The sequence below is a fragment of the Rhipicephalus microplus genome, chromosome 1 (genome assembly GCF_043290135.1).
Source record: "Rhipicephalus microplus isolate Deutch F79 chromosome 1, USDA_Rmic, whole genome shotgun sequence".
NCBI classification, from domain to species: Eukaryota; Metazoa; Arthropoda; class Arachnida; order Ixodida; family Ixodidae; genus Rhipicephalus; species Rhipicephalus microplus.
This window is the reverse complement of record NC_134700.1, coordinates 95,084,917-95,103,228: the sequence shown is the minus strand read 5'-3', so window position 1 is coordinate 95,103,228 and position 18,312 is coordinate 95,084,917. Positions and strand designations below refer to the sequence as shown.

The following is an 18,312-nucleotide window of genomic DNA, read 5'->3' as shown; positions in this document are numbered from 1 at the left end:
AGATACTTGAATTTCGATGTAGGCAAGATGGTTGAAGCCGGTGTACTGTGTTATGTGTGTGCACGTTATAGAACGCCGAATGGTCGATATTTCCGGAGACGTGTGCTAAGGCGTCAGTTATAATTATATGTTTTTGAAACGCAAACGCCCAGATAATATAACATGCCATGGCTTCATTGAAATGACGCCATCAATACAAACGTCCGTTATATTAGCGAAAGTGCACAGATGTGTTCAATCGTAAAAACGTCCCTCCTTACGCGGACACAGACACATGGGATTCCAACCCACTCGTAGAAATACCACATCCGAAGTATCTGTTCCGTAATTTTTTATACCATCACATTTGGCTGATAACTGCCGTTACAAAGGTACGTGTATTTCAGGAAAAAAGGAAAGTCAAATGTTCGAGTTCGTTATATTTACAATTTCGAGATAGAACAAAAATGTGGCTGTGCTATCAAGGTGACCAGTTGTCGCCAGCGTGATCTTTCTTAGGTGATATTGTCACGTAAAAGGAGGCAAGATGTGGCTATTGGTGAGTGTATTAACATCGATCAAGACAGAGCACAGTACCCATGGCATCCAAGCCAGTCCAATTTTTCGTTGTCGTCTTCTGACCGCCAATATGTCAGCTACGTTGCATCACCCCCCGACGGTAAAAGCACTGTCTCGGTGCACGTTAGGTTTTGTCTTCAGAAGGGAGGCGGTAGGCTGTTAGCCTGCTGATCAAGGTGCACTTCATCACTGGGCGTGGTTGAAGGCAGGGTGGTCGCAGATGCAGGATTGATCAAATTGGTGACGTCGGTTACCTGGCGGAAGACGCGGTAAGGACCCATGGTCTCTGATAATCTAACTAGACGAGCTGTACACCATAAGAAAACAAGATAGCCTAGTGAGAAGCGAACATCGACATGCCAGCTGTGGTAGATGGCTTTCTGGGTAGCTTTCGAAGCCGGAAGTCTAGAGCTGCCGATCTACACGTGCATAGTCGAAACGATCACTAACGTCACGTGCATAGTCGGGCAACGGGGTTGTTGTGGTCGGAAGTTGGGTGTTGAATGGTAACGTCGGATTACGGCCACAAAGCAAATAGAAGGGTGAATAACCAGTTGTGTCAAGGCGCAAAGAACTGTAGGTGAAGGTCACGTGAGGTAGTGCCACGTCCTAGTGATGGTGATCGGAGGACGCATACGTCGTGAGGTTGTCCTTGAGGATGCGATTTAGACACTCAGTGAGGCCGTTTGTTTCGGAATGCTAGAAAGTGGTGAACTTGTGCTGCGTCGAGGAAGAGTGCGGAAGATCGTCGACTACTCGTGACGAAAATGCGCGGCCACAATTTGTGAGCAATTGGCGATAGCGCTATGGTGTAGGATGACATCGTTGAGCAAAAAGCCCGCAACGTCAGTACCGGTGCTGGTGAGGAGCGCTCGAGTAATGGCATACGTAGTCGCATAGTCAATAGCATCGGCGACCAACTTGTTGCTCGAGCTTGACTTAGGAAAAGGTCAAAGAAGATTTATACCAACACGGAAGAAAGGTTTGTTGGGGATGGAAATCGGTTGAAGCAGTACCTCGATTCTTGCGTTGGCATTTATCGCAGGAGGACACGTAACGGTGAAAGAACTTCGCGAGACCATGCCGAAAGAAGCGGCGATGAACACAGTCGTACGTGCGAGATACACCTATATGGCCAGCAGTTGATTAGACGTGGAGGTCATGCAGCATGGTGTCACGCAGATGTTTTGGCACAACTAGGAGCTCAGGGCCATCTGACTGGAGGCTACGACGGTACAGCGTGCCATTCAAGAGTACTTACATGTGAAGCAATGCGTCGTTTGGAGCAGAGTTGAGACGGTCGATGAGTGACCACAGAGAAGCATCAAGACGCTGCTCCTCACCAATCTGAAGAAATCTTGACATGGACATGACGCTTGGGCTGAGCTCGACGACCGATTCGTCTAGTTGATCATCAGTGTAGCGGGATACGTTATTGGCGTCCAGATAGAAATGTTCAGACTTATAGGCAGCCAAGTAGACGGTAGGCGTAACGCCCAACAGCCAAGTCGTCCAGTGGGGTCCTTCAGAAAAGAAAGCCAACACAGCGCATGATGATATCGGGCGGCAGGGAAGGGGCGGCCATACAAGTAAGGACAGACTTTCAAAACCACCAAGACAAGAGTGAGACATTCCCGTTCTGTTATAGAGTAACTGCGGTGAGACTTCGCCAGGAGACGATTTGCATCCGCAATTACACGATCGTTGGCCCACTGACTCTGCGCCAAAACTGCACCAATGCCGGGACCATACGCGTCCGTGAGCACTTCTGTAGGAGAATCGGTGTCAAAATGTGAAAAAATAGGAGGTGTCATGAGAGCAGTAATTAGCTTGGAGAAGGCATCAGCTTGGAGGGGGCGCAATAAAAAAAACGTCTTGTTTGAGAAGGTTGGTGAGTGGCCATGCGAGTGCCGCAAAGTTTTCACGAACCACCGAAAGTAGGAGCAGAGACTCACGAAACTGCGAAAATCATGGACAGAGCGTGGGACTGTCAAGTTCGTTACAGCGCGTACTTTTGCTGGGTCGGGTCGTACGCCGGTAACGTAAACAAGGTGACCCAACACAGTAACTTGACGAAGGCCGAAGTGACACTTCGAAGCATTTATGTGGAGACCGGCTTGTCATAATATTGATAGAATGGTCGAAAGGCGTTCAAGGTGTGTGGCGAAGGTGGGTGATAAGTTTATCACGTCATACAAGTAGTACAAGCACGCCGCCATTTCAATCCTTGAAGCAGCGTGTTCATCATTCTATCGGAGGTTGCTGGGCACTGCAGAGGCCAGATGGCATGACCTTGAATTGGTAAAGGCTGTCAAGGGTAACGAATGCAGTTTCCTCACAATCCATTTCGTCTTCAGCAATTCGCGAGTATCCAGACTGGAAGTCAATAGTTCAAAAGAAGGTGGCGCTATGAAGACAGTCAAGTGCGTCGTCAACACGAGGAAGACCATACACGTTTTTCTTGGTAATTTTGTTGAGGTGCCAATAAAGTATGCAGAAATTCCAGGAGCCACCTTCCTTCTTTGCCAATACCACTGGGGAGGCCCAAAGGCTTGACAATGCTTTGATGATGCTTTCGCTTGCATTTTGGTCACTTTTTTTAATTAGTTCTCATTCTGGTGCGGACACGTGGTAAGGCTGATTGCGGATGAGCACAGAATCACCAGTGTTAATTTGGTGCTTGACAATATCAGTCTGGCCCAAGGGACGATCACGGATATCTAAAGAATCACCGTAGGAGGCCGAAACTCGGCAGAGAGCATCGGCCTGATCAGGCGGAAGGTCTGATCAAGTCATACTCTAGAAGATGGCTTCGTCAAAAGTGGGTAACCGTGAGACTTCAGCTTTGCCTAGAAGGGTTACAGAGACAACGTTGACGTTATCGTCTGGTATGGCAGGGAGTTTTTTGATATATGGTGTTTAACGTCCTAAAATCACCAAATGATTATGAGAGACGCCGTAGTGGAGGGCTCCGAAAATTTCGACCATCTGGGGTTCTTTCACGTGCACCCAAATCTGAGCACACTGGCCTACAATGTTTCCGCCTCCACCGGAAATGCAGCCGCTGCAGCTGGGATTCGATCCCGCGACCTGCGGATCAGCAGCCGAGTACCCTAGCCACTAGACCACCACGGCGGGGCATGGCAATGAGTTCAGCAAGCGACAACTGGTAGGGTAACTTGGGGAATGAGGTTGAAATTTAGGAGCGAAAGGAACACACAGTTTTCCTCTATGGTTGCGATGGTATGCGGCACTGTAACACTGCGCGTCAGTCGTGTGGCCGTTCTCAGTGTAACGGTGTAGTTTCAGTCGGGAACTGGAGGAGTCGATGAAAAACAGACTGCTTGACGCGGCAAGCGAACAAAATTGGTTGGACCCAAGTGGCTTACGGGCTTTTCACAGGCATGAAAGAGAAGGGGAAGGTAGAGGCTGAGCGTGCCAAAAGAACAGTCTGTTAAAGCCGAGGGTGCCGCCAGAAAATCAAGCCCAAGCATGAGCTCATCGGGGCAACAAGCTAGCAAGACAATAAGGACTGCGGTGTGACGACCTGCAATGCTGACACGAGCAGTGGACGTTCTGACTTCTAAGCGCCGCTATCCGCAACACGTATGGCTTGAGTCACTGAGGACGTCATGACCTTCTGCAAACGACGCAGAATATCAAACTGTAGAAGAGCGCTCATAATAGATAGGTGGGCGCCTGTGTCAAGAAGCGTAGTCACGGGAACATTGTCGAATTTTACTTCAGTGAAACTGTGGTGTGTGGGCAGTGCCAGAAGAAGATTTTGGGGTGTAGTTGGTATTGCAGCTTCTCCTTAATAATCGGAAATATTTAGTTTTGCTGCTGCGATCGTACAGAGAAGCTCGGCGAGGAAAAGCCCCGAGGCGGCGGAGAGTGAGATTGGCGGCATAGCGGCAACTTGGAGCGGGAGTAGCGGCAGCCGGACGAAGACGCTTGAGTGAGGAGAGGCTCGTCAGAAGGTGGCAAATGGAAGTTGAACAGTGCAGCGGCTGGACGTCGAGAAATGGTAGGGCGCATGTGAGTGGGGTAGCTCTGGCGTGGTGGGTTCCATCCATCCATCCATCCATCCATCCATCCATCCATCCATCCATCCATCCATCCATCCATCCATCCATCCATCCATCGATCCATCCATCCATCCATCCATCCATCCATCCATTTATCCATCCATCCATCCATCCATCCATCCATCCATCCATCCATCCATCCATCCATCCATCCATCCGTCCGTCCGTCCGTCCGTCCGTCCGTTTAGCCACCTACGACATTTAGCTCTCCTGGTAGTTTGGTTCATGGTATCAATACCAAACTTGGTATGACATAATATGAATGTATGTGAACATAACTGACTAGTCAAAACATCAATATTATAACATGTATGTCATGAATGTCATGGTTTATATTTTATGTTCTTGCTGCTCTCGCGGTGATTTCTTTCACATGACATGTTGCGAAACTTGTATGGTATAACATGAGTGCATGGCGAACTCAATTGACAGACCGTAACGTGAAAACCATGACATGCTTGTCATGTAACAATATGACTACATGCCACACTCATGACGTGCTCGCAGCCGTTACGTTTGCTTCTTATGAACCTAATTCGGTATCACGGGAGGTGAATGGATGACGAAGGTATGTGACTGGTGCAAACATGATAATCATGAGATGCATGTCATGTAAAAACATGACTACATGCTACGCTCATGATTCGCTCGCAGACGTTTCGCTAGCTTCCCTTGTACTAAAGTCGATATGAATTACGTGAGGTGAATGGACGACATAATAAGTTATACGTCCAAACATGATGATCATGTCATGCGTGTGATGTACCAATATGGCTACATGCCGCACTCATGATGCGCTTGAGGCCGTTTCGCTACCTTGACATACGCCAAAACTTAGTATTACCTCGCGTGAATGGATGATGAAGGTATGTGACTGGTGCAAACATGATAATCATGAGATTCGTGTAACGTAAGAACATCAATACACGCCATACTCAAGGCGCCAATACACTTCGCCGTGAGCCGGTGCGCGTGCGCGGCGGCGTTTGTTTTGTTGCGTCACGCCGGCGATGCCATGCTAGGCGCCGATATCCCCCTAGTAGAGATCAGTGGATCTGCCCACTGAACTGCACTGTGGATCTGCATGGCATGTACTCGCAGCCGCGCGCTGCGTCGCTTTGACTCATGGACGTTTGGGCGCACACGGCGTCCCACGAAGAGAGGCAGACACGGTGATGTCTAAGTATACGTCGTCGGCGTGAAATGCAACATATCGCACTTTGCGCATGTTGCCACCGGGCAGCGTCGACGTGCATCGTTCATGCCGGGCGTCGCACTATGGAGTGCTCGCGTTTTGCTAGCGTGGCGTCGCTGAACCCAGCCTGCGCATGCGTCAACGTTGCGTCGGAGTATATTGAGCCCTTCATGACGCGCTCGCTACCATTGCGCTAACTCCACATGCGCCAAACTTGGTATCACGAGAAGTGAATAGACGACGAAGGTAAATGACACGTCCAAATCTTGTAATCATATTATGCGTTCCACGAAAAACATGACTACATGCTACGCTCATAGCGCTCCCTATTGAAAATCCTGGGTTTGTGGATGCTTGAATCGGTGAATATGGTGGAAAGAATAGTAGATATTGTGGAAATATTAGTGGATACGGTGGAAACAGTAGTGGGCATAATGACTGATGACGGCCAGGGTGGAAAAATGATGGCAGATAGTGGTGGTGGTGGCGAGCCCATGGTGGTGACGGTGGAAAACGCCAGCTGATAACGGCTAGAGTGAAAAAAATGGTGGCATAAGGTGGTGGTGGCGGCGAGCCAATGGTTGTGACGGTGCAAAATGCCGGCTGATGGTGGCGAGGCAAAACGGGTTTGGTGAAAGGCTTGGTGAGCAATGTGGATGACGGTGGCGTGATGGAAGCTTGGTGGATGATCGTTGCATGATAAAAAAGCACATGACAGTATGTAAAATCACTTATTTCTAGTGTTTCATTCTTGTATGCACAGAGATATATGTTTATGGTAAAAAAACCAACGCTGCTCATCACGCTTTCTAGCACGTTCATTTTTTTATTCTAGTGGTGTCAACATTGCTCCAATTTTCGTGGAGCGTAGAATATGCGGCCAAGAATATGTTTACATTTAGCGCACGTGCTTACATCAGTTTGACATCTGCGATGTGTTTCTTTGTTGTGATGTTTAGAAGACTAGAGGTGTCACTGTGAGCAGTGACAATAAATATTCTGTATTGGCGCGCAGTTGTCAAGAAATGAATGAGCTCCAGTTCGCAAATGCCCCTTTCAATGTTAAAGCAGAAGACAGCGGTAACTTCATGTCATCACTCTCGAAACACAACTCTGGCTATTTTTGCACACTCTATCGCTTGAGCCGTACTTTTAAGTTATCAAAGTACGTGCGAATAGGCATAAACTTTCACTTTCGAGATTACCCCAGCGAATTTGACTTTTACTCTTCTGTTCTACCACCATGATTTCCACCAAAGATTATTACTACCGAACGAGCCCGTTCAAGTGTTATCGGTGCTTCTGGGTTTCAGAATGCACCATTTGTGACAAGTAAAAATGAAAATACAGCACAGCTGTGGCACCATTTACCCTAAATGAAGCCTTTTTAATTGTTTACGGTGTCCGCGCAAGAAGCGGCAAACATTGATGCGACGCGCTTGCAGCACTTCCACCAAATGTATGCCTCCCCTCACCGACAGCCACCGGTCGCACTCACCGGCACTTCACTGGCTCTTATGCGAGAGCACACACTCGTCAATTCGTATGCTTATTGAACCAGTATGATAGCATAATGTGTCTGGCGCACTGCATTCGTTTTGGCAAAGCCGCTGTGTAGTTGTTCCAAACGACAGAGCACCAGCGGTGCGCTGGCACGACGGTGCTGTGCGTTGCGCAAAAAACATTACGTTCAATTGTACGGGCGTATCTATCGAATGACCAAAAAACGTCATAAAGCCTGAACACATATCACCCTTTGGAAGGAGCGAGATACGGATATTAATCTTGGCAGTAACCGCCGATAATTTCTACCTGCTCCTCAGCCCACTCAGTTGTTTTGTTCTTGCGGTTGTAAGTTGTAACAAAAACATAGCGCTGGCGCCATTATCGCAGGGGTAATTGTTACAGGCCAAAAGTGTTCGTGTTCGTGTTTATCAAACGTGCAAATGTTAGTAGCAGGTGCAGATCCCGTTCATCTCGAGTAAGGGACAAACAAAACTGAAGTTAAACAGTGAATTTGTGAGTTGACTACTTCTTTAACACAAAAGTTGCCATCTCTCGGCGTGTCACAGTGCTTTTTCTGCTCAGTTGGAAATCTGAAGGTGGCAAGTTCAATTCCGCGCTGTCGCATCTTTTTTTACGTGTGCATTCTATGTCGTCTTTAATGCAATTATTTTTATTATTGATTTAGTGGCAGCTCATCAAGGTAATTCTCACACTGCTTCGCGCTCCAGCACTGCCAGCTGGAGCGCGCTATCCATCATCCGCTCCACCATACGCCACCATACACCTTGTGCCACCAAGATTTCCAGCCTCATAATTCACCAAAATGGTGGATACTGGAATCTACCATACCTATGGTGGACGTTGTTTCAATAGGGCTCTCGCAGCCGTTTCAGTAGTTCTAAATATACCAAGTTTCGTATTATGTGACGTGAATGGACGACGAATGTAAATGACATGTCCAAATATGATAATTATGATATGGATTTCAAGTGAAACATGGCTACATGCTGCGCTCCTAGCACGCTAGCGACCGTTTCACTAGTTCCACATATACCAAATTTGCTATTACGTGACGGGATGGACGATGAATGTTTATGACAGGTCCAAACATGATAATCATGACATGGAAGTCATGTACGGCATAATTTACCACCGGCTCTTAACGTTGTGCTGATTTTAAAGTGAGTGATCACGCTTCCTCCTGCATGCTTCGCAAATAATTGGTTGCCGCTGTATTTGAGATCTGCCAATTTATTTTTTGGCGTTTACATCATTGGCATGTTACATATAAAGAACATATCGATAGTATTGCCCCCTTCGTATGTTCTGCTCGCGAGTGAAAGTCTGTGATCCAGCAATTCACCCCAATAGCCCCGAGAACGAACACTGGCGTCGCTACAGTCGAGGTAAAGTTAGGGTTCCTCGATGCGCGCGCGCCCCCTTGGAGGGTGGAGCCACTCTTTGAAGGGTGGAGTGCCGCCATCTGTTCAGCGACCGCCATTTGGCTCCCCCTGACTCGTCGCCGCTGGTTGGGTGAGACAAAGGAGGATACATAAAACTTGCTGGAGTGGAAGCCGCTTATGCGCCGCTACGGAAGAGAGTGAAGCTGCGCCGAGCGTGCGACGGCCATGTTGCCAGTGGCAGAAAAGGGCCGTACGCTGAAAATTTATGCTTCATCAAGCTGCGGCTGAAGTGACTCATGTGTTTATAAAGCAACAAAAACAAGTGATTCTGGTTGTAAATGTATATTGCGACTTGTACGCAGCCAAGTGGCATGTAGAGAACTCAATTGACGTGCGTACGCATCAAATAGCGATGCCTAAACCAAACACATCATCGAAAACATAGGTGCCCTACTGGTGGTTGAAAATTATTGCCCTTGTCAAAAGTGGTCCAAACTTACTTTTGAGTGATTCTCAGTTTTTTTCCTTCGTCATGCGTTGTATCCTCACTTTTATGTATTGTTCGGCGATTTGCCTGCACAAACTGTAAACCTGATTATCAAGCGTATCAAAGTCTAGGACGTGCTGCTCTAGTTTATGGAACCAGTTTTTCTCGGAGGAAGCTCATAGAACTTTCAGGATGAGGTGTTTTGCTCTTGACTTCACCGTTGTGATAGAATCACACTCAGCCTGCAGCCGCCTCAGTCCTCTACTTCTTTACAGAGGCTAATGACATCTCGCAATGGTGAAACAAGCCCACCTCGCCTTTTACATTTAATTATTGGGGTCAGCTCATCTGAGTACATGGCTGCTATGCACTCTTCACAGGTAGTTGCAGTTCGACCCTTCGAACAATGAAGCCTGCTATGTATGGCACCACGGAACCGACAAAAGTAGAAAAGCTTTCGGGGTAGTCAATGCGATGCGTATTGTCGTGGTCATCGGGCTGCAGGACTGGGGCCTTGCGCATGTCTGTGAGATTGCTTGTTGGATCTACCATGGCTGCCAGAGCCGTTGCATTCAATACAGAGAGAACATCTTGCGAGCAGTGTCCAGAACTTGAAGACATGACTTCCGTCTGAACCAATAGACGATTGTATGCATCCATAAACTGCGAAGCTGTTGGGTTGTTGTTATGGCCGCCTCATCCACGTAATGATCCAAAGAAGTTTTTGGCATAGTCTTGACTGAGTTTGTGTGTCAGTAAGTATTTCAGCTTACCCTGGCTGACAAGTCTGTGATACATTCTTTCCGTGCTTGCCATGCGTATCCAAAAACCAATGAATTCGTTTTTTTCAGTCATACTGTCACTGCCGGATCTCTTAGCCCGTTTATCTACGCTCGAGTCTTCACAAAAAACGACTTCCAGAATGCTTCGTTCCCCTGCCAATGGGATGCTTTGTACGACCTTGCCAGCGGATTCCTGGAGTTTAAGATGTCAAACAAGCGATCAAAAGTTCTAATAAACGCAGATCTTGAGCTGGCACCCTTGAATTGCGGCAGCTTTCGCTTTTGTTCGCAGAAGTCTGAAGCGTCGGCAACTGAGGCACTCGATAAGTTGTACAGCATATCATGCCTTCATTTTCTTTCTTTTCCCATTGGACGTGGACTTTCGTAACTTTGTTTCCGAGCCACAACCCTTCTTTACGTTGAAGTGCCTTCAATGCCACTTCATAACCTCATTTCACATGCTTCTCTTCAATGTCAAGGAGGTGGTGAAAGCACTCTGGCGCGAAGTGCACACAGCGAAGTGATCTCAGTCTTTCGCATTTTACTTATGGCGAATGGCCCACTACCAGAGGCTTCGCGTTACGGGATCTTTAGGAAACCTGTAAAATAAATCCGGACTGTTATGTTTTGCACGCTTAGATCGCGTCAGCTATAGCTCTCTTTAGTAACGAGATCGGAATGGCTATGTCGGAGACGGAAATGTTGTAGGCCCGTGTGCTCAGATTTGGGTGCATGTTAAAAAACCCCAGGTGGTCGAAATTTTCGGAGCCCTCCACTACGGCGTCTCTCATAATCATATGGTGGTTTTGGGACGTTAAACCCCACATATCAATCAATAAATCAATCAATCAATCAATGTCGGAGACGTTTTCTTGTAGGTACAGGGGAAATGTGAGGCCACAACCTTTTTTCAACCTGTTGGCACATCCGTAAACGATGCAAGAGGCAACCATTGTAAACCATTTGTATTTACATGCTGACAAGGTGACGCAAGAACGGATGAAATAATCAGCTCGCGATGGCGCTGAGCACGCTTTTTGCCACTGGCAAGATGGCGGCGGCTGGCTTCACTCGCACAGCGCCCCTTTCACTCCAGCAAGTTTTATGTATCCTCCTTGGGTGAGACACGTGCGCGGGGTTTTTTCGGGCAAAAAGCCCGGGTGTTGCGTGCCACTGTGCACAAAACACTCGCGAAATGGCAAGAGGATGTTCAGATTCCCGAAAGATCCGAAAAGGCGACACTTGTGGCTTGTGAAGATCAAGTGCGACAAGTGGCCAACTACGGAGCGATCGTGTTTGTGCACTGTAACTTATATCGTTTGAGCACTTCGAGAGTTATTTATTTAACTTTTATTTATTTTTACTTATGAATACTGCTAATCTCTTAAGGAATTATAGCAGGAAGGGCAAGAGCAATAACAAAAAAGCGAGTAAACTGATTAGACACACACACACACACGCATATATATATATATATATATATATATATATATATATATATATATATATATATATATATATATATATATATATATATATATATATATATATATATATATATATATATATATTCTAAGACGGCGTCCAGTACTCTCAAGACTCTTCTTTATTGTCTCGAGTATGTGCCCCAAAACCTAAACTGGAGTAGTGATGATGAGTATTTACAGATGAAAAGATGGAACGAGTAATGATGCTCACACTTATTTTCCCCGCGCACTTGAGCGGGCGGCCCGGCCGAGACTTAGGCGGGAAAGGTACGGCGAACAAAAGGGTTTAAGGCGTGAAACGTGAACTGTCTCGGATGCATGGTAACGACGGTCCGAGGAACCCTCGACGGGGGTGACAAGGTGACGGGAGATGTTCGTTGACCAACAACGTAAGGTCCGAGAAAGCGTGACTGAAACTTTTCACACAATCCGGGTGTACGAACAGGCATCCAAAGTAGTACGTCATCTCCAGGACGGAAGGTGACGTCTCGACAAAAGCTGTCATACCGTTGCTTGCGGTCTAATTGACTGGCCTCCGTGTTGAGTTGAGCCCGTTGCCGTGCGCCAGCGAGCCTGGAGACGAAATTTTCTGGCCTAGTCGTAGACGTTTTTGTCGTTACATTGAAGAAAGAGGCGTCAATAGTGAATGTCGGCGCACGACCATAGACGAGGAAGAAAGGTGAATACCCGGTGTTTCGTTGAACTTCGGTGTTGTGTGCAAACGTTACAAATGGCAAGATTTTGTCCCAGTTATCGTGGTTCGTTCGATGTACATGGATATTATGTAGATTTGAGTCCGGTGGATTCGCTCTGTCAGGCTATTTGTCTGCGGGTAGAAGCGGATGTGGTCTTATGAACTGTGCCACAAGTTTTTAGAATTTCGTCAAGAATTGACGACATAAAGGCCTTGCCCCGGTCACTCAACAACGTGCGAGGGCACCATGATGTAACGCAATGGCTTCTAAAAAGAAGGCGGCAACGTCTGAGGTGGAGCTAGTGCGTAGGGGAGTGGTCTCCGCGTATCGTGTGAGGTGGTCAACAGCTGTGACGATCTAGCGGTGGCCCGCTGGCGTTACGGGAAGTGGTCCGGCGAGGTCTATTCCTACAACGACAAAAGGTGCATCGGGACATGGAATGGGTTGTAATAATCCAGCAGGAGCAGAAATCGGTCGTTTCCGGCGTTGACAAAGTGCACAAGAAGTGACATAATTAGCCATAAAGTAGAAAGACCAGGCCAGAAGAAACGGCTCCTAACGCGGTTGTAGGTCTTTTGAAATCCCAAGTGTCCAGCTGATGGGTCGTCGTGGAGTGCTTCGAGAATTTGTTTTCGCAGTGAACGGGGAAGTACCGGCACCCACCGATGCCCATCCGCATTGTAAGTATAGCGCTGCAGGACATTGTTGTCTAGCTTGAACTGCCGTAGCTGACGACGTAGTCTGGCATTAGGTGGAGAAGGCGAGTCATTCAAGTATCCGATGATGCGGTTGCAGTATGGGTCGTCACGTTGGCACACGGCAAACTGAGCGCTGCTGTTTAAAGATAGTGACCCAGTAACTGCCAGGGGTGATAACGTGAGTGCAGAGGAAGCCGCTTGATCACCTGAGGGGCATCTAGGATGCGTGGTTGAAGATTAAAGTGGCAGAGGGCAGCGAGAGAGAGCGTCGTCATCCTGATGCTGTTTGCCAGACCTGTACACAACGTCGAAAGTGTACTCTTGCAAACGGAGTATCCAGCGACCGAGTCGCCCAGACAAATTCTTCAGCGAAGACAACCAGCATAGGGCATGGTGGTCGGTAATCACAGTGAAGTGGCGTCCATACAGATTAGGTCGAAACTTCTGGATGGCCCAAACGACAGCAAGACATTCATGCTCTGTTCTCGAGTAGTTCTGCTCCGCAGGCGTTAGTGCACGGTTGGCATACGCAACTGCTCGCTCACGTGAAGTGTCGTCGCGCTAGAGGAGGACAGTGCCGATTCCGTGGCCGCTGGCATCTGTGTGAAGGAAAGTGGGTGCACTCTCATTGAAGTGACGGAGGACGGGGTCTGATGTCAAAGCACGCTTAAGGGCTTGGAAAGCACACTCACACTCGTAAGTCCAAGCGAAGGCCGTACCTGACGTCAGAAGCTTGTGTAACGTCACGAAATGGCAGCAAGGTGACTGATAAAGCGGCGGAAATAAGACGCCAGGCCCACGAAACTTTGCGATTGTTGTTGATTTCCCGGACGTGGAAAACTAATTACAGCAGCAACCTTGTCGAGGTCGGGTCGGACGCCATCTTTGCTGACAAGGCCTAATACTTTGATGCTCCTGCTGGCGAAGTGGCACTTCTTTGTATTGAGCTGAAGCCCAGCGTTTGAAATGCACGTAAGAATTTCGTCCAAACGCTTCAGGTGCTGAGGAAAAGTAGAAGAATAAATTACGATGTCGTCCAAATAGCATAAGCAGGTTTTACACTTGAGACCACGTAAGACAGTATCTATCATGCGTTCGAATGTTGCTGGAGCGTTGCATAAGCCAAAAGGCATGACGCTGAACTCGTAACGCCCGTCAGGTGTTACAAACCCTGTTTTCTTCTTGTCTGCTTCGCGCATAGGTATTTGCCAATACCCGGATCGAAGGTCAAGGCTGGAGAAATATTCTGCGCCTTGTAGGGAGTCCAGGGCATCATCTTTGCATGGCAACGGATATACATCTTTTTTCGTTATCTTATTGAGCGCTCTGTAATCTACACAAAAGCGGACAGAGCCATCCTTTTTCCGGACAAACCCCACAGGAGACGACCAAGAGCTTGATGAAGGTCGAATACTATTCCATTTGACCATGTCGGCGACCTTTTCCTCAATCATTTGCCGTGCCGCCGAAGAAAGACGGTATGGGCGGCGGCGCACAATTGAGCTGCCTTTGGTTTTGATACTGTGCTCTGCAACAGAGGTGTGGCCCAAAACTTTAAAATGTACGTCGAACAAAAAGTTAAGAGGTCTCTCTTTTGCTCAGCAGTGAGATGATCACATATGGTAGCATCTAAAGCAGCAGTGGTTGCCTTGATTTTGGTTGTAGCAGACAAAGAAAGTGATTCTACGTGAAAAGAAACCAGCGAAAAAGGCTCGCTGTCAGCGAAGCAGCTCACAGCAGTGCCCTGGGGCAGCATCACTGGCGAAGAAGTTGGGTTCAAGGCGGTGACCAATGCCTTACCGTCGTTAAACCGCACAAGACCTGGTGCAGTTGTAAGCCCCGCAGGTTTAGAGCAAACTATATAATGGAGCAATGAACACGTCACCTTTACCTATAGTATCCGAAGCGATCGTGAGAATTCGTTCATATCCTGGCGAAATGAAACCATCCGCGGCAGCAGCGAAAGGGAAGCTGTATGGATCGACATCAGATAAACTCTCAGTAGCTGACATATAAATTACTCGCTGACGACACGATATGAAAGCTGATGCCGAAGAAATGAAGTCCCATCCTAAAATGACTGTGTGAGTGCACAAAGGAAGTACAAGAAACTGAATGTCATGAAGGAAGCCGTCTATGAAAACGCGGACTGTACAAACACTTGAAGGCTGAATAGGGACTTCATCTGCGCAACGAAGGGGAGGGCCATCGTATGGCGTCCTAACTTTTTTCAAGTGGGCACAAAAGTCTGCACAAGCTACGGAAAGTGATGCGCCTGTGTCTACTAGTGCCTCTGTCTGTATACCTTCAACATACAACAATAAAACATTTGATGGGCGGTCCGGAGGAGTTTGACGCAGTTCGAAAGATGCAGCTTTCCCTCCCGAAGCTGCACTGTTTAGTTTTCCAGTTGGCGGTTGAGAATCAAAGTAGAAGGTCGAACGGGAGAGGGGGAACGCCGCATCGGTGAAGGTGAGCGACGACGTGAGAAACGGGAACTGCCAACTGAGGCAAAGTTCTGTGGAGACGGCGACCGACGTGTGCTGTTGTGATACAGTCGGTGATAGGGTGGACCAGTGGGGTAGAAGTCGTCCCGTTCATAGTCATGGTAGCTTCGTCTTTGGTCTTGTTGACGGCGTCGGCAAAACCTTGACAATATGATCACGGATGCCGCAATAGAAGCAAGTCGGTCGTCTAGTGCGCCAGGTGTTGTAAGGCTGGGAAGACGGTCGCGGTGCGAGCGAGTTTCGCGAACCATGCACATTGGGCGCTGGTAGCTGCATTGGGCTTTGTTGGGGTGCAGATGTCCTAGCAGCAACCTGAGCAAAAGTTGGCATGGTCACAGGATATGAACTCGAATTAAGTTTGACAGTCATCGAGGCCAGGATTTGGTGGGACGCAGGCGTCTTTGCAGCAACGGGAGCATAACTTCGCATGGGCACAGTATGTGAGCTCGGAACTGGTGTGCCTGTGATCAAGGCCAGTTCCTCCCTCATGCCGTCGCGTAAACTAGTAGCAGGTGGCGTCGTTCGAATGTCAAGGTGGCGAGGTGAAGCCTGTGCATGGAGTTCCTCGCGGATGATAGAGCGGATCAATGCACGCAGCTCTGTTGTGTCATGACTCGAGCTGAGATCAGGCATATCAGGTTGTACCCGAGTGGTTTGAAGCTCCTCGAGGCGCTGTAAGGCAGCTACAACATCGGCTACGGTCTGCGGATTCTGCAACACAAGCGCATTAAAAGCGACAGTCGCAATGCCCTTTAGCAGGTGGCGCACACGGCCGTTTTCTGCATATGGTTGTCGATGCGACGGCAAAGGGCGAGAACATCTTCAATGTAAGAAGTGTAAGACCCACCGGGGCGTTGAACATGTGCACCAAGCCTTTTCTCGGCGATATCCGAGCCGACTGACGGGTTGGCGAAAATATGGCGGAGCTGGCGCGTAAAGGCGGGCCATGTAAAAAAATCTGTAGCCTGGTTTAAAAACCACGTTTTTGCGACGCCGCTCACGTAGAATGCAACGTGGGTGAGTTTCGCAGGCTCATCCCAGTTGTCTATGGCACTCATGTGGTCATACTCCTCGAGCCAGTTTTCCACGTCATCACCCAGAAGCCCTGCGAACAGCGGAAGATCCTTTTGAGGGCTGGTGACCAGGTGAGAAGGGTTTCTTGGCGATGGGAGCAGTGGCACAGCTGGTGCGCTGGGCGGGTCGGCTTGCGACATTACCGAACCCAGGTCGTTCAAGCGGCGGCCTGAACGGAGCTTCAGCGATGTGTTCTAGAAGACGCTGGGGTTATCCGAGAGCGTGAGAGGACGCATGACTCGGGCAGCACTCTCCACCACTTGTAAGATGGCGTCCAGTACCCTCAAGACTCTTCTTTATTGTCTCGAGTATGTGCCCTACACCATAAACTGGAGTGGTGATGACGAGTATGTACAGATGAGAAGATGGAACGAGTAATGACGCTCAATATATATATATATATATATATATATATATATATATATATATATTGTGAGCGCTGATTGTGTTGCTCATCATTTTCACTTTCACCTGCGCATACAAAGCACCGTGATCATCATCATCGTAGCGGCTCGCTGCTTGCTCGGTTGCTGGCTCGCGCGTCTGGGTTGACAATAAAACGGTCGCTCCTTCGTACCTGACGTCGTCTCACAAGTGGTGGAGCGTGCTGTGATTCCCAAGTCCTCGTGCACTACCGGTCACCCCTGGAGCTCCGATCAGGTCGACGGCTGTGCTTGCCAACAGTGATGGCGCAAAACGACCCACCCCCTACCGCCTTCTTCGCACCACCCGCTCAGCCTGCTGGGCCTCACCACACCGTGAGTACCTCGCAACGAGACCCTCCAGTGTTTTCTGGCCTTCGCGGTGAGGACGTAGAAGAATGGCTGGACAGTTACGACCGTACCAGTGCTTGCAATTACTGGGATGAGGCACATAAGCAGCGCTATGTACCCTTTTATCTGAAGGAGGTTGCTAAGACGTGGTATCATAACCACGAACGCGACTTTCCTGATTGGTCAGCATTCACGGTGCAGCTGCGTCAAATATTCGGCACTTCTACAGGACGCTCTGAGGTAGCTAAACAGAAGCTCGCTACCCGCATCCAGGGGCCTGACGAATCGTACACATCGTACATTGAAGACGTTCTGGCCCTCTGCCGCCGCGCCCAAAAGGACATGCCGGAGGCCGATCGTATTCGGCAAGTAATGAAAGGCATCAACTCCGTCGCCTTTAATGCTCTTGTCATGCAGAGCCCGACAACAGTTCAGGACATTATTACCACCTGCCAGCGCCTGGACGCACTTTACTCAATGCGCCTTCCACACGCCTCCTATGACACTCGTCTTACTGGCGAGCATGAGCTGCGAGCTCTAATTCGCACCATAGTGAGAGAGGAACTTCACAGCCTTGTTCCTGCCAGCGCACCGACTTCACCTGCCCGCTCACCCCCTCCTAACCTGCGGGAAATTATAAAGGACGAATTGGCGTCGATGACGAGCGTCGCACGTGCCCCGCCTCCTGTGCCCTTACATGTGCCTACGTATGCCGAAGTCGTGTCACGGCCTCCTCCACCTACTCCACCTGTAACTACGGACGTCGTATACGACCATTTGGCTGCGATGGCAGCCAAGGCACCACCACAACCACACTTCCCTGCCTGGCGCCCTACGCGCCCCGTCTGTTACTACTGTGGCATAAGAGGACATATCTCCCGCTTTTGCCGTCGGCGCCAGCAAGATGAACGACGAGGTTATTCTTCGTACGAGAGTGACCGGGCTGCGAGGTCTGACCCCTACGTTCCAGGAACCTATATTCCCTCGTCACGACGTTCGCCTTCGCCTCCTTTGTCCCACGGTGAACCTCGTTCTTCCCGCTCACCCCGCCGTCGTTCA

At 48.8% G+C, this 18,312-nt stretch overlaps 1 long non-coding RNA gene across 1 annotated transcript in view; it reads left to right on the top strand.

The window, feature by feature from the left end:
* The window catches only part of LOC142768499 (uncharacterized), a 138,227-nt gene that overhangs the window by 22,405 nt on the left and 97,510 nt on the right, over positions 1-18,312 (top strand). The gene's annotated exons all lie outside the window — the stretch shown is intronic.